This window comes from Gigantopelta aegis, chromosome 1 (assembly GCF_016097555.1).
Source record: "Gigantopelta aegis isolate Gae_Host chromosome 1, Gae_host_genome, whole genome shotgun sequence".
Taxonomy (NCBI): Eukaryota; Metazoa; Mollusca; class Gastropoda; order Neomphalida; family Peltospiridae; genus Gigantopelta; species Gigantopelta aegis.
In genome coordinates, this window is record NC_054699.1 from 19,729,601 (window position 1) to 19,744,600 (window position 15,000).

Genomic DNA, 15,000 nt, shown 5'->3' on the forward strand with positions numbered 1-15,000 from the left:
AGCCGCCCCTGGCGCACGTTTCCTCTTCCTAGTTCCCTTCCTCTTGGCTGTAGCCGCGTCGCCATACACCAAGGTCACGGTTGCCCGTGACCCGGTGTACGCGACGCGGTACTCCAACAGCGATCCATAACTAGCGATCAGTCCCCCCAGGTGGGGGGGGGGGGGGGGGGTAAGTTGAGAGCGCATGAAACCACGTCTAACTTCATCGCTGGCCAAACTGAGAGTCCGGTTAGAATGAGCCTCGCTGCATTCGCCATTCGAACTAAGCAGGATAAAGCTGATATCTTAAGACAGTAACCAATTATTTCTTTTATCCGGCAATCCTACAAAAATATTCGGAAAATCATTATTTATTCCAGTTTTGTGTTGGCAGATCGAGTATTGTTAACCTAGCAAGGCTTTTGCCATATCATGTATATGACGTGATTATTTGTAAGACACTACATTCTATCACATTAAAAAAGCGTTTCTTAACTAATTCATAAATAAATATACAAGTTTTGTATTGTTATGGCAAAACTTAAAGTTATTTGTATTTACTGCACTTCAACAAATGATTTAACGAGTATGTTTATTCAAAATCTTCATTGAAATACTCGAGTTGAGTCAAGCTTATGTCACGTGACCTATATTTTTGTAAATATAGAGATTTATCTAGTCATCATATCTTGTCAATGTATACAGTAATTGCTATATATATATATATATATATATATATATATATATATATATATATATGTCTGTTGCAATAATTGAATTTAACGGGGGTACTGCATCATTCAGTGATCTGAAAAAATATCCCATGTGTGATTTACTCGTGCAAATTTTCCCAATCCCACCAGACATAGGAACCTGGCGAAAAATCCAATATAAATCCCTGAGTACATATAATGAGTAACTTCAAATCAATAGGTTACTTAAATACTACAGAGGTCAACTTATGTGTAATCACCAAAGAAAGATTTCAAAAAGCATATCAGAATTTTGTAAAAAAAAAAAAAAAAAATACAAATTTAACTATTAAGCAGATATAACGAGTAATGACATGACAAATGGTGTGTTACCTTTAGCTTCCGTGTTCTATTTTCTCATTTGGCTCCATTTCTCACAAACTATTGGTCCTACAGCAATGAAACTTGCTTTATAGTTGCATATATGAATGTTTATCTTGATGCATGTTAAAACAAATTTTAAGTTATAAAATTAGGAATGATTAATCATAAATATTACATCACATATTAGTGATAGAAATCAGCAGAATTTTTCACTAGTTCACCGGACAAATACATCTAGAAATTGACTTGTCCATCAATATTTTCACTTGTCCAAGTAAATAGTTTGTTTTATTCAAGTACAAGTATAATGTTTTTCATTGCTCAAAATGAAACTTCATTTATTTATTTTACATGTCCACTGGACAACCACCAAGTTACATTTTGTTTGTCCGAACAGATTTTCACTTGTCAGGACAAACAGACAAGTGCTTATTTTGAACACTGCTTATTATTATTTTTTATTCATGGAATCAGTTTATGGTAGGTGATATATTTAATTTAGCGGAAATTCTTGTTAAAATTACCAATAATATTTTGATTTCTTTAATCTTTCATAACTTGTCAGGGTGTTTGTAACAAATCGTATGATGCAAAACAAAACAAAAAATCTTTCATGTAGGGTCAGTGACTTCTAAGCAATATATTTTGCGTCACAGGGTCGAACCACCAACTGATTGGGGGTTTTCTCGTTCCAATCAGTGCACCACAACTGGTCAAAGGCTGTGGGAGAGTGCATATAAAAGTCTCGTGGTATATATTCTTGCGCAAAATAAACTCGTGCAATAAATAGGAAGCGAAAACAACGGATGTGAAGTTCTGTATATGTATTCATTACAAATGTATACATTACAATGTGTTTTAATCAGTTTACTGATGTTCTTTTATGGTAATGGTTATATTAGTGGTCGAAATACTGCAGTCATCATCAACATACAGGGGCGGGATGTAGCCCAGTGGTAAAGCGTTCGCTTGATGGGCGGTCGATCCAGGATAAGGCCGTAACAAAGGTCGTGGTATGTACTATCCTGTCTGTGGGATGGCGTATATAAAAGATCCCTTACTGCTAATCAAAAAGAGTAGCCTGTGAAGTGGCGACAGGGGGTTTCCTCTCAATATCTGTGTGGTCCTTAACCATGTGTCTGACGCCGTATAACCATAAATAAAATGTGTGAAGTGCGTCGTTAAATAAAACATTTCCTACCTTCATCAACATACATGTAAGTAGGTAGATTTTTTTTTTGTCCCCTATCAGACGGGCAATTATTTTATGTTTATACTAAAAACATTAATATATGATCGTGTACGGTCTGACCTGTTTTGATTTTGGGCAGGCAGAATTTTCAGCAAATTTTGACCCCTTGCATACAGTTTCATGATCATATAGTCTGACTCGTACATAATAACAACATTGATTATGTTTTAAACATCATGAATGTATTATTTACCTCGAACAGTGGGATCTTGGCCTGTGCTTATAAAACTTTGAACGTCCAGACTCCATCTTTAATGACGTCACATGCATACAATTTGTATGGCGTTATCATGACATTAGTGTCTTATACTTTTATTAGAGTCTCGAGGCTAGACTCTAAAAGATTTATAAGCATCAGGCCTTATATGGGTTGTATTTTCAAGAATGTAATTACAGTGAAACCCCTCAAAACTAGACCCTTCATTAACCAGACTTTCATCAAAACTGGATATATTTTTACATACAGAACAGAACCTCTCTAAACCGGACAGGTCTTAAAACTAGACTTTTAAATTATTTTCTTGGATGTCTGATTTAGAGGGGTTTCACTGTATCAAGAGAACACACCTTTGTGCAATAAAATAAGTAAAACTGCTATGATGCTCTGTTATAATTTTAAAAATTATATTCTGACCACACAAGTTATGGTAACACTTGTTTTGTTAGGGTTGATTGTGGGGGTATTTAAAAAACCCAAGAAGCGTAAGAGCCATTTTTATACGCCCGTCTATGATGGGTTGTATTATGTATGACATTGTCCATCCGTGTGTTAACCTTTTCTTGTCCGGACCATATCTTCCATACAGAACCATAAAACCTCACATGTATGAACAACCTGGGATGGCGGTGTGTTGCATACTATTACTAGGTCACTGTGACCTACTTTTCACGGTCTACTGCACATAACAGTAAATCCTTGTCCAGACAATATCTTGATTACGGGACCATCAAACCTCACATGTATGAACAACTTAGGATGGCGGTGTGTTGTAATCCTTTTCACAGTCTACTGCACATAACAGTAAATCCTTGTCCAGACCATATCTTGATTACGGGAGAATCAAACCTCACATGTATGAACAACTTAGGATGGCGGTGTGTTGTAATCCTTTTCACGGTCTACTGCACATAACAGTAAATCATTGTCCAGACCATATCTTGCATACGGGACCATCAAACCTTTCACCTCACATGTATGAAAAACTTGGGATGGGGATCGATCCCAGCCCGATTGCGCATCAAGCAAACGCTTTACCACTGTACTACATCGCACCCCCAGAATATACTAGTACCTTGTTTTTGCCCGAATTTGAGTACTTGCTCCAGTACTAGGGGGCGGGTGATTTGCCCATTTCCCCCGGTCTCGTACGCTTATGGATCGTCCAGTGTTTATATCATCCAGCACTGAGGATGCATGTTGAATGCTTTGCTCATCTACACCGGTATTCATATAGTTTTATTTCACATTCCTATTAATCCCTATTATAATATTCCTAACCATATGTGCATTCATGAGTACGATAGCAATGGCGGATCCAGAAAATTCATTGAGGGGGGGGGGGGGGGGGGAGCGGCAATGGCATGAGGCGTAAAATTATAACTCGCAAAATTTAATGGTAGGCCGGGCCCCTGCCCACCCCCTAGATCCGCGTCTGGACTGATCCACAACTGATGTAACAAAGGCGGTGATATGTGCTATCCTGTCTGTAGGATGGTGCATATAAAAGAGTAGTCCATGAGGTGGCGACAGCGGGTTTCATATCTCTATATCTGTGATCCTTAACCATACGTCCGACGCCATATAACCATAAATAAAATGTGTTGAGTGCGTTGTTAAATAAAACATTTCCTTGCTCACACATTAAGTCTTCTGTGTTGTCTTTGTATTCGTTTAAACGATAACTTTGAAAACTACAACATGATACTTATAAACACAAACACACACACGCACGACAGCAAGTGTGTGTGTGAGAGAGGGAGAGAAAGAGAGGTCAGTCCTAAAAACTAATTTTTTCGTACATATGAAATTATTTGAAGTCGAAATCCAATTTGGGCTTCTTACAAATATTAAGACAACCACAAACACATTGAATATACAAACACTGATATTGTAAACAAGAAAATATATTTAATATGTAAGTTTAATCGTACAAATATTTTATTAGTCGGAAACATCTACAATGCAGCAAACTCAGGAATGTCCCTTTAATTAAACAATGCGGATGTCACGGTGTCACCTTATGCCAGTTATTAAATAATGGGAAAGGAACATTTCGTATTTTACTTCGTTGTTTCAAAACATGCACGTTGTAGCAACTTTCCCCAAAAGATGTAATTAACAACTGATGATAATAAAAAAAAAATGTGATTAATATACATATAATTATGTGCAAAAATATTTTTGTTTAAATTTCGATTAAATCGTGTGAATTGTCATTGATAGTGACTGATATTCTGGCCTCTACCTATAAAGAAAAGTAAAGTTTGTTTTATTTAACGATACCACTAGAGCACATTGATTTTTTTATCTTATCGGCTATTGGACGTCAAACATATGGTCATTCTGACACTGTTTTTTAGAGGAAACCCGCTGTCGCCTCATGGGCTACTCTTTTACGACAGGCAGCAAGGGATTTTTTATTTGCACTTCCCACAGGCAGGATAGCACAAACCATGGCCTTTGTTGAACCAGTTATGGATCACTGGTCGGTGCAAGTGGTTTACACCTACTCATTGAGATTGCGGAGCACTCACTCAGGGTTTGGAGTCGGTATCTGGATTAAAAATCCCATGCCTCGACTGGGATCCGAACCCAGTACCTATCAGCCTGTAGACCGATGGCCTAACCACGACGCCACCGAGGCCAGTGGCCTCGACCTATGGTTCAGTGCTAGTAGATACTGGGTTTGAATTGAATCTGAGACATAATTCTCGTCTGAGGTGCTTGGTTCGTACGATCGAACCCATTGTATTTACCCTCATCCGCTACTCGTATATCAAAGGCCGTGGTATGTGCTGTCCTGCCTGTAGGAATGTGTATACAAAAGATCCCTTGCTGTTAATGGAAACAATTCTATGTATATCCTCTAAAGACATCATGTCAAACTTCAGTAGCTGATGATTAATGTGCTATAGTGGCATTGTTAAACAAAACAAGCTATAGGTAGTACTATACCAAATAACTTCCGGCTGGGTCAAAGTTCGAGGTGCACCGAACTTTTGATAGAGAAGTGAACACCACAAGTCCTGTGATTGGTTATAAATGTGAGTGTGTTGGTTGTAAAAAATAATAGTTTCATCTGGGTAAAATAAATGTGCAATTTTATTTCATCTAGTACCAATGTGTCAAGTAGCCTTGTGCTTGAAACATGTATGGGGTACCTGTAAAAAAAAGTACTCAAATTTTGTGCGAAACTAGGGTAGTCATAGACGCTACCCGTTATCTCAGAAACGAGCAGCTTGACCCCCATTTTTTTCTGATTCACTTTAAGTGTAAGGGGTGGTAGTATTTATATCCGTGGCGTTTATGTCGGTTGATACGTTGCAGGTAGGAGTTTTAGCCGCATATGTTACTATTGTCGTCTATGGGATTTGATTTGGTAGTATACACCCTTTAACATTTTGTTGGTATAGTGTGTTTACTGGGCTTTTGTTTGTTTGTGTGTTCCTTGCTTTTACATCTCTCTCTCTCTCTCTCTCTCTCTCTCTCTCTCTCTCTCTCTCTCTCTCTCTCTCTCTCTCTCTCTCTCTCTCTCTCTCTCTCTGCCTCTCTCTCTTTCTCAGCTCAATTTTGCAATACTCGTTTCCGATTTATTAAATCAAATGTGTTTTAAAATCAATAAAGGCTACATATAACTTTCCCTTCCTCTTAGAAATATATTTCTATACACTTGCATATAATATAAACATCAAAAATTAGCAAGTCCCACTCATAGTAATAAAGAAACGTTAAATCAACTACTAATTATTAGCCACTTGTTTTATATAAATTGTTACTACAGCAGGTTAATCATTTGATATTACAGATGATGATAATGTATTGCTAGAATTATAGTCACTTTTAACCGATGTTATATCGGAAGGATACATTTTTTTGTTTTGTAATTGGCCTGTTTACAAACAAACAAAAAAGTTTACGATTTGCTGTGTCTCACATTATTTAACGTATACCACTGATTATCACACTTGTAAACATTCACAACACGAACCATGCGAATACATATTGTTCATGTATTTTATTTTTGTATTTAAAAAAAAAAAAATGTCCCCAGAAAAATAAGGTCACGGTTGGATTATTACTGAACATGGTATTTTTATTTTTACATAAACGATCAATAGTTAAAGCTATACACTCAAGAGTATATAATGCATTTACTAAATAATATATGTATACATATGCGAGTGTGTGTGTGTGTGTGAGAGAGAGAGAGAGAGAGAGAGAGAGAGAGAGAGAGAGAGAGAGAGAGAGAGAGAGAGAGAGAGAGAGAGAGAGAGAGAGCAGGCCTCCCAGACCTATATTTCCTAAATATTTTTTATAGGATCCTATAAAACTCCTATATTGAGATTCATTTAGTATATTTGATTCAGTTGCTTTGCCAAAATGCCGATGAATAAAATATGTTACTTAGTTATATTCGCAGTGGCAGAAATTCAGAAGATGCTTTGAAAGTGCACCAACTTTCAAATTATCCTGGATATCAGCATGGACTGCTGGCAAGCCTTGGTATATATTTGTTCAGGGTTGAAAATTAACATGAAAACCATGGTCGCCAGCAGGGCCAGTTGAAGAAAAATCTTACTGGTCCTTCTCAAATTCAACTAGCCCTCCAATTTAACTAGAATGTTTTTTGTTGAATAATAACCATGTATAATAATAACCATGTATATAGTCCATTTGCGTCGAGGAAACCGATGAATTGGCATGTAATTTTATAACGAATAAAGTTAAAATTCATAGTAGAAAACATATTATTAAGTTTTAAACCCATACCAACCCAAATCACATTTAAAGAGAAAAAAAGAAATAGTCCAGTATAAATAAAAGTTACTTTAAAAGTTACCATTAAATGATACAGATTAAATATAATTTTTAATACAGGGATACAAAAAAAAACCCAGCCAAGGTATGCAGCTTCACTTGCATTGTCTCTGAAGTAATCGATAATGCAATACGTAAGAAACTAAAGGTAGAATTGCGTGTGTTTTAGTATATTAGTCAGTCTTGGAATGGCAGTATTCTTTGTGCACCTGTGAGAGGTGGTTCAATATGGAGAACTCTACAGTAAAGGATCTCCTTGGGAGTGGCTGTCCCCCTGAAGACAATGCACTAGATAAAGATTCATGGAATCATCCACTATTTTGCCAAATACCCAATCGACTGCATTGTGCAGAGATACAGCCCTGATCTCGTATTACGGTTTTTGTCGTTCAGCTTACGTTGGATTTATCCTATGCAGTTTTATAAATATATATTGTTTTTATTTACACTGAATGTTTTACCCCCAAAAACGTTATTTCAGATGAATTTACAATTTAATAAATTAATATGTTTTTATATGAATTTATCTTTAGGCCTACATGCCAGTTAACTGACTTTTGAAATAATCCATGTAGTAATGGAACATTTCATTGTTAGTATGAGTGTACATTTGTCCCAGAATAATATAAGCTAATTAAGTATGATTAATACATTGAATAATGTCAAAAAGTAGGTCTACTAAATAATTATGGCGTATCCAGTCCATTAATCCGACAACTTCAAACTCTCTCTCCCCCCCAACCCCCCCCCCCCTCCCCCCAAAAAACATGATGTGTTTGCGATACATTTTGAGTTATATTTTTTTTAAAGCCTAGGACCAAAATCTCAGAAGCTGAGGCTGAGTCTGATAAGCCTGGCGTTGTCAAAATATAGAACATGTTCTATAATGTTGTCTGTTGCCAGTTCTGTAGTTCGCCCCAGCACAATAGCGGTGTGTTTTGTTACATTCCATTCAGTTTCAGTGCGTTAATTTTTCACCTGGTACCATATTCACCAGATTCTAAAATCAGTGGTTGCCCAACGGACTACCTTTGTGAAATGCATAGTCGCCCATAGCCAATAAAGGTCGCTACGGGCAACCGGGCGACTGCTAATTTTGAACCCTGTTTGTTGAGGTAGTAGATGGTATTATTGGGTACATATGCAAGGTAAGAACATACCATTAGTAATGTAAATGCCTTTAAAAATCCGTGTAAAATGCCTATAATCATGATAATCGGTCAAAATTTTCCTATAAAACTCCTATATTTGACCTCAATATTCCTATAAAACTCCTATATTTTGATATGCAAATTCCTATATTTCCTATATTTTAGTATGTACAAGTGGCTGGGAGGCCTGAGAGAGAGATACAGATGGATAGACACACACAGACAGACACACACACATACAGAAAGAGAGAGAGACGCGGACGTGTGGAGTAACAGGGATGAAGACTAAGATAAACGGAAGGAAGGAAGGAAATGTTTTATTTAACGACGCACTCAACACATTTTATTTACGTTATATGGCGTCAGACATATGGTTAATGACTACGCAGATATTGAGAGGAAACCCGCTCTCGCCAGTGGCGTAGGCAGGATTTTGTATTGGGGGGCCACCTGGCAGCCAAGTAAACAATGATATCGAGTACGCCACTGATCACACCTAAATTTCCTGGGATTGGGGGGGGGGGGGGGGGGGGGCACCATCCCACAGACAGGATAGTACATACCACGGCCTTTATTACACCAGTTGTGGAGCACTGGCTGGAACAAGAAATAGCTCGATGGGCTAAACGAAAGGAAACCCAAATAGCGTGAGAGTTGCACATTGAGTATACACATGCATATTATTCAATATTAAAGCTGCAGTCCCTGGAATATTTTTATTATTCAAGCATATAGTTTCGCAATGCTCGCTCATTTACATTATCTAGGTCAGTTACAAATGCACTGGTCAGCTTTGTTTTTCTTCATTTAGCGGGATGCCAGTAGCATTGGGACTTTACATGATTTACGCAGGCGCTGAGCTTCTCACGTGATTTTGAACAAATTTAACTGTCTTGATTGAGGGGTCGTCTCACATCTCCCAAACATATTTATATCCACAGAGATATGGTACAACACCTTTCCAGTGGTCGGTGGGGGCTTTGCCTTGAAATGTTGACAGTGGCCAGTTGGCATACGCGTTATATGTAAGGGGGTGTTAATAATTACGTAACGCTCTAGGGGTAGAGGAAGAGGGTGTTGTGTTCGATTTACGTAACATTTTTCAAGACTATATGTTATTTTATTTATTACTTAGACGTAAAAAAGTAGTTTTTGAAAATGCGCAGTCAGTCTAGGATCGATCCCCATCGGCGTGTATATAAACGGCCATGGTATGTGATATGTCTGTGGGATGGTACATATAAACGATCCCTTGCTAAAGAAAGAAAAAAAAAAAAAATGTAGCGGGTTTCCAAGGCGCGTGTGCAGGGATTTCAGCAGGGTTGGAGTTATAAATTGTGTTGAGCGAAGTTTATATGGGGCCATGCTCCCCCAGAAAATATATTTCATTTTTTTTAAAGCTTGGGCAGGTAAGGGTTTCGACCTCCAATACCCTGCACATGCATCCGATTCCTCTCTAAGATTATATGTCAAATTTACCAAATGTTTGACATGCAATTGATGTCGTCAAACACCCCCCCCCCAAAAAAAAACAACCCAAAAAAAACCACACACACGAAAACCCCCGAAAACCCCCACAAAAAAACACCAAAAAAACCCTAACGAAATAATATTTATTTGAATTCATCAATTTTAACACACGTAAAATTAAGAAGTGAAAACGTTCATTGTCTACTTTAGTATATGTTATTTAAAAATATATATACATGATCAATGTGATACTAGTATGCAAACTATACTTTGAAAGTTATACTAACACTTTATGAAATTAATTTTAACGAAAGACTCTAGTACCGTATCCTCAACCGAACATTCTTCGTACAGCGCAAGATTTCTCATTTCATTTTTTGAGACAAACCCTACAATTTGAAATTGGCAAACGCACGTGTCAACTGAAACAGGCTGTCATTTATGCTTTGCCGAGCAATGGCGGTACAGGCAACGAATCGAACGTATACTTTGACGACCTCCGTTCATAGCGAACACGCGAGTTTTTTTTTAAAGTGCATTTGAGCTTGTATTTCATATTTGTGCATGATGTTATAATATTGTAACAAAAGACCGTAACTTTAAGATGAAACAGATAGGCTTAACATAATACTGTAAAAAGGGATATTAGCAATGCAAACGCCTTACATAACTGAAGGGGAAATGTTCTGGAGACTAGAAATAGAAAGAAAGAGTGAAAGAAGGGGGGAAAAAAACTTTCTGAAAGATAAATAAGATCAATGAAATCTTAAAAAGAAAAGAAATTGTAAAACTGGCGATATTTTGCACAAAAGTATGCTTATAACATATTCGTATATTTTGTTATTAATAAGTTTATACAATTTGTTTGAAGAACTACTGCCAAGGTTCCCACTGATCATCGAATTCTTTATATAGCCTCTATTGGAAACATACGATCATGATCGTAGAGCTTGGTGCATGTACAAACATTTCCTTTCGGTTTCCACGCTAATGCTTATGCATAGCTTCTGTACTTTGACTTCAGTGGACTTGGTTTGAGTTTGGAGTTTTCCTTCTTCTAGGAAAGTTTCCTTACTAGGATTCTGAGCCTCTCCAGCCCAGTTTTGATTTTGGAGTTTGCTTCTCTTAGGCAGTTGTGTTTCTTGACGTACGTCCTCTGTCTGTCCGGTTCATATTAGTCTAGACATATTAGTCATATTTGACCAGTCCAGCTTGGGTGACCCTACCAGGAGCTGATGCTCCAGCTGGCATAGCTCTCTCCGAGTCATTGAGACATGCAAGCTACCTCACCACGTCAAGGAATGAACCATAAGATAGAGAAACATACGTATCTGCCCTTGATTTGCATGTGCGCTTAGCGGCCCGAACATCCACAAAATTACTTCCGGCGCGTTTACGCTCCAGTCGCTTGCAACAACGGCCCTTTGTTACTACCAATGACGTCAAATACTTGACGTCATTGGTTACTACTGAATCGTGGAGTAATCGTCGACTTGTTCTTTTATTTTTTGATGCTAATAAAGTTTTCTATTTCGATTATTGTTTCTCAGATTGTGTGCAATCTCCTTTTACAAAAAAGAAAATGTACAATATTGTTTTATGCTCAACAGAAATACTTACGACCACGTCTTGGGGAGACCAAGGAAAAGGGGCTCATTGATGATTGACTCGTTAAAGCGGCATCTTAATAAAGTTTTGATATCTGCAATTAATATGCATAACGGACGTGTACATCAATTTGACTAAATGACTAGTTACAATATTAACTACGACCTACACCGTAGTCAAAAGAAAGCTCCCCAACATGTATAATATATATATATAATATATATATATATATATATATATATATATATATATATATATATATATATATATATAGGGGCGTAGGCTGAAGCAAATGATCCGCTTTCAGAACTAAAACATACAGGTTTATACATATGGAGTTTCTGGTGGTGCAAAAACAAAACAGAAAAAGGTCCACTTAGTTCATATTCGAACCCCCCCCCCCCCCCCCCGGTCCAGATCACGCTACGCCCCTGATATATATATATATATATATATATATATATATGTATATGTATCTATGTATGTATGTATGTATGTATATATATGTATATGTACAAGGTGGTATCAAAAAGTTCCGAGACTACTTCCATAGCACGCCAACAGATGGCAGTACGGGGATGCGCGTGCTGTGGGGGTTAGCAGTAACCGTCATCAGGCAGTCTACCGAGTGGCGTCGTTCTGTGAACATCTTGCATTGTGCTACGGGAGTTTTTGTGACCACGTGCACGGGCACATTTGCGATTTCATCATGGACTGCAAACTAGAGCAGAGAGCGAGCATCAAATTCTGCGTCAAACTCGGTAAATCTGCAATTGAGACTTTTGACATGATTCGTCATGTGTATGGCAATGAAGCAATGAGTCATGCGAGGTGTTTCGAGTGGCACGCACGCTTCAAGAGCGGCAGAACATCACTGGATGACGACAAGAGGTCTGGGCGACCTTCCACGAGCTCAGCCCCCGAAAATGTGGAAACAATTCTGCGACTTGTGCATGAGGATCGTCGGAGACCCATTAACGACATTGCTGCCATCGTTGATGTGTCATACGGAAGAATGCAGGCAATCCTAACGTCTGATCTGAACATGCACCGCATTGCTGCAAAGTTCATGCCCAGGTTTCTGACCCCCGATCAGGAGCTCTGTGCCGAAGTCTGCCAAGATCTCCATCAGCGTGCCCTGGATGACCCAACCGTCATGTTAAGGGTCATCACTGGGGACGAGACTTGGCTCTACGGATACGACCCGGAGACCAAACAGTCTTCGCAGTGGAAGAGCCCAACATCTCCACGACCAAAGGCGGCGAGACAGGTCCGCAGCGCGACCAAGAGCATGCTCATCGTTTTCTTCGACATTCGCGGGGTTGTTCACCCTGAATTCGTCCCCGGGGGCCTGACCGTCAACAGCAAGTTCTACTGCAACGTTCTGAGGCGTCTGAGGGAGGACATTCGGCGGAAACGGCCTGAACCGTGGCGCGAGGGAAATTGGATGCTTCATGACGACAATGCATCCTCTCACCGAGGGAAATACTTAATCGTAGCCACCAGGATGTAACATCTCGCGAAATGCGATTTTAAGCTACGCCCTTTTTCGTAAGCCACGCCCCATGTCACAAACATGTCTAATATGTTTCCACGGGAAATAAACATAAATATGAACGAATAGGCCTAATTCCCTAGTAAATTATGTCAAATTTAGATCTGTGTTATTGTAACGAGCATTTAATAAAATATTAAGTAATACAAATCAATTTTATAACTGAGCGTTTTTCAATGTGTTTTTTTCTTCTAATCTGTACTTCCGATGTTTTTGACGTACGTACGTAGTCCGATACACCTGCTGTCAACTCGGCAACTGAGTTTATGACCGATGTATCGGACTACAAACAACGCTGTAAAGTTAATCGTTTGTAAACGTGACACAATATTAATAATATGTGAATAATATAATATATCGCATAGTTTGTTTGTTTGTTTGTTGTTGTTGTTTGTTTGTTTTGGGTGGTTTTTTTGGGGGGACGGGGGGGGGGGGTTAACGTCTGTATCAGATATGTAAACATGAATATATATACAGTATATGTAAAAATGAATATATAATCGTGGGTTAATTCATAATCTACCACCTACAGGTTATGGTGAGGGTTAAATGACCGAACAACTGACCTAACAATGTGGTACATGATATTTGGCTAATGTCAGGGCTTTAAATTGCACTAAAGCTGCAGAGGTACTATATATGCTGGGGTAGATTTTGCAAAAATGATAAACTTCAGATTTCAATTTTATCAGGGTAGATTTTCCATTTTATATGTAATGTTAATTTCAGCTAAATAAATGCCTTCTTATGCAGACACTGAAAATTAAATATGAATATCATGGATTAATCCATTATCTAAATGATCAGGGTATATTTACAATTTGTTATTTATAATTTTCTTTTTCTATTTTTGTAAAAGTGGGGCTGGATATAGCCCAGTGGATTAAGCATTCGCTTGATGTGAGGTAAGTCTGGGATCAATCCCTGTCGGTGGTCCCATTGGGCTATTTCTCGTTCCAGCTAGTGCTCCACAACTGGTGTAACAAAGGCCGTGGTATGTACTATCCTGTCTGTGGGATGGTTCATATAAAAGATCCCTTCCTGTCTGACGCCATATAGCCAGAAATAAAAATGTGTTGAGTGCATTGTTAAATAAAACATTTCCTTCCTTCCTTTATATTTGTAAAAATATACCGGGTATGTGAATAACCTTACTGTATGTTTCCTATCCGTGCTAGGAATAGTTGTAGGAAAATGAGACACTGAAGAATTTAATAGGGTAGATTTTACAGTACCTAACTACCGACGGTACAATATCATTTACCGAGTGTAGGCCTACTTTTCCCTTAATATGGTATATTGATTTATGTATTTGTTAGCTATTGATTTCTCGTTCCAGCACGACTGGCATATCAAAGGCTGTGGTATGTACTACCCTGTCTGTGGGATGGTACATATAAAAGATCCCTTGCTGCTAATCAAAAAGAGTAGCCCATGAAGTGGCGACAGTGGGTTTCCTCTCTCTCTCTCTATCTGTGTGGTCCTTATCCATGTGCCTGATGCCATATAACCGTAAATAAAATGTGTGGAGTGTGTCGTTAAATAAAACATTTCCTTCCTTCATCAACATACATATAAGTAGGTAGATTTGTTGGGGTTTTTTGCCTATCAGATGTGCAATTATTTTATGTTTATACTAAAAACATTAATATAGGATCGTGTATGGTCTGACCTATTTTAATTTTGGGCAGGCAGAATTTTCAGCTAATTTTGACCCCTTGCATACAGTTTCATGATCATGTAGTCCGACTTGTACATAATAATAACACTGATTATGTTTTAAACATCATGAATGTATTATTTACACCGAACAGTGGGATCTTGGCCCGTGCTTATAAAACTTTCAACGTCCAGACTCCATCTTTAATGAC

The 15,000-nt window shown here is 38.1% G+C and overlaps 1 protein-coding gene across 1 annotated transcript in view; it reads left to right on the plus strand.

Moving 5' to 3' along the window:
* The window catches only part of LOC121371715 (thymidylate kinase-like), a 198,511-nt gene that overhangs the window by 8,951 nt on the left and 174,560 nt on the right, over positions 1-15,000 (plus strand). The gene's annotated exons all lie outside the window — the stretch shown is intronic.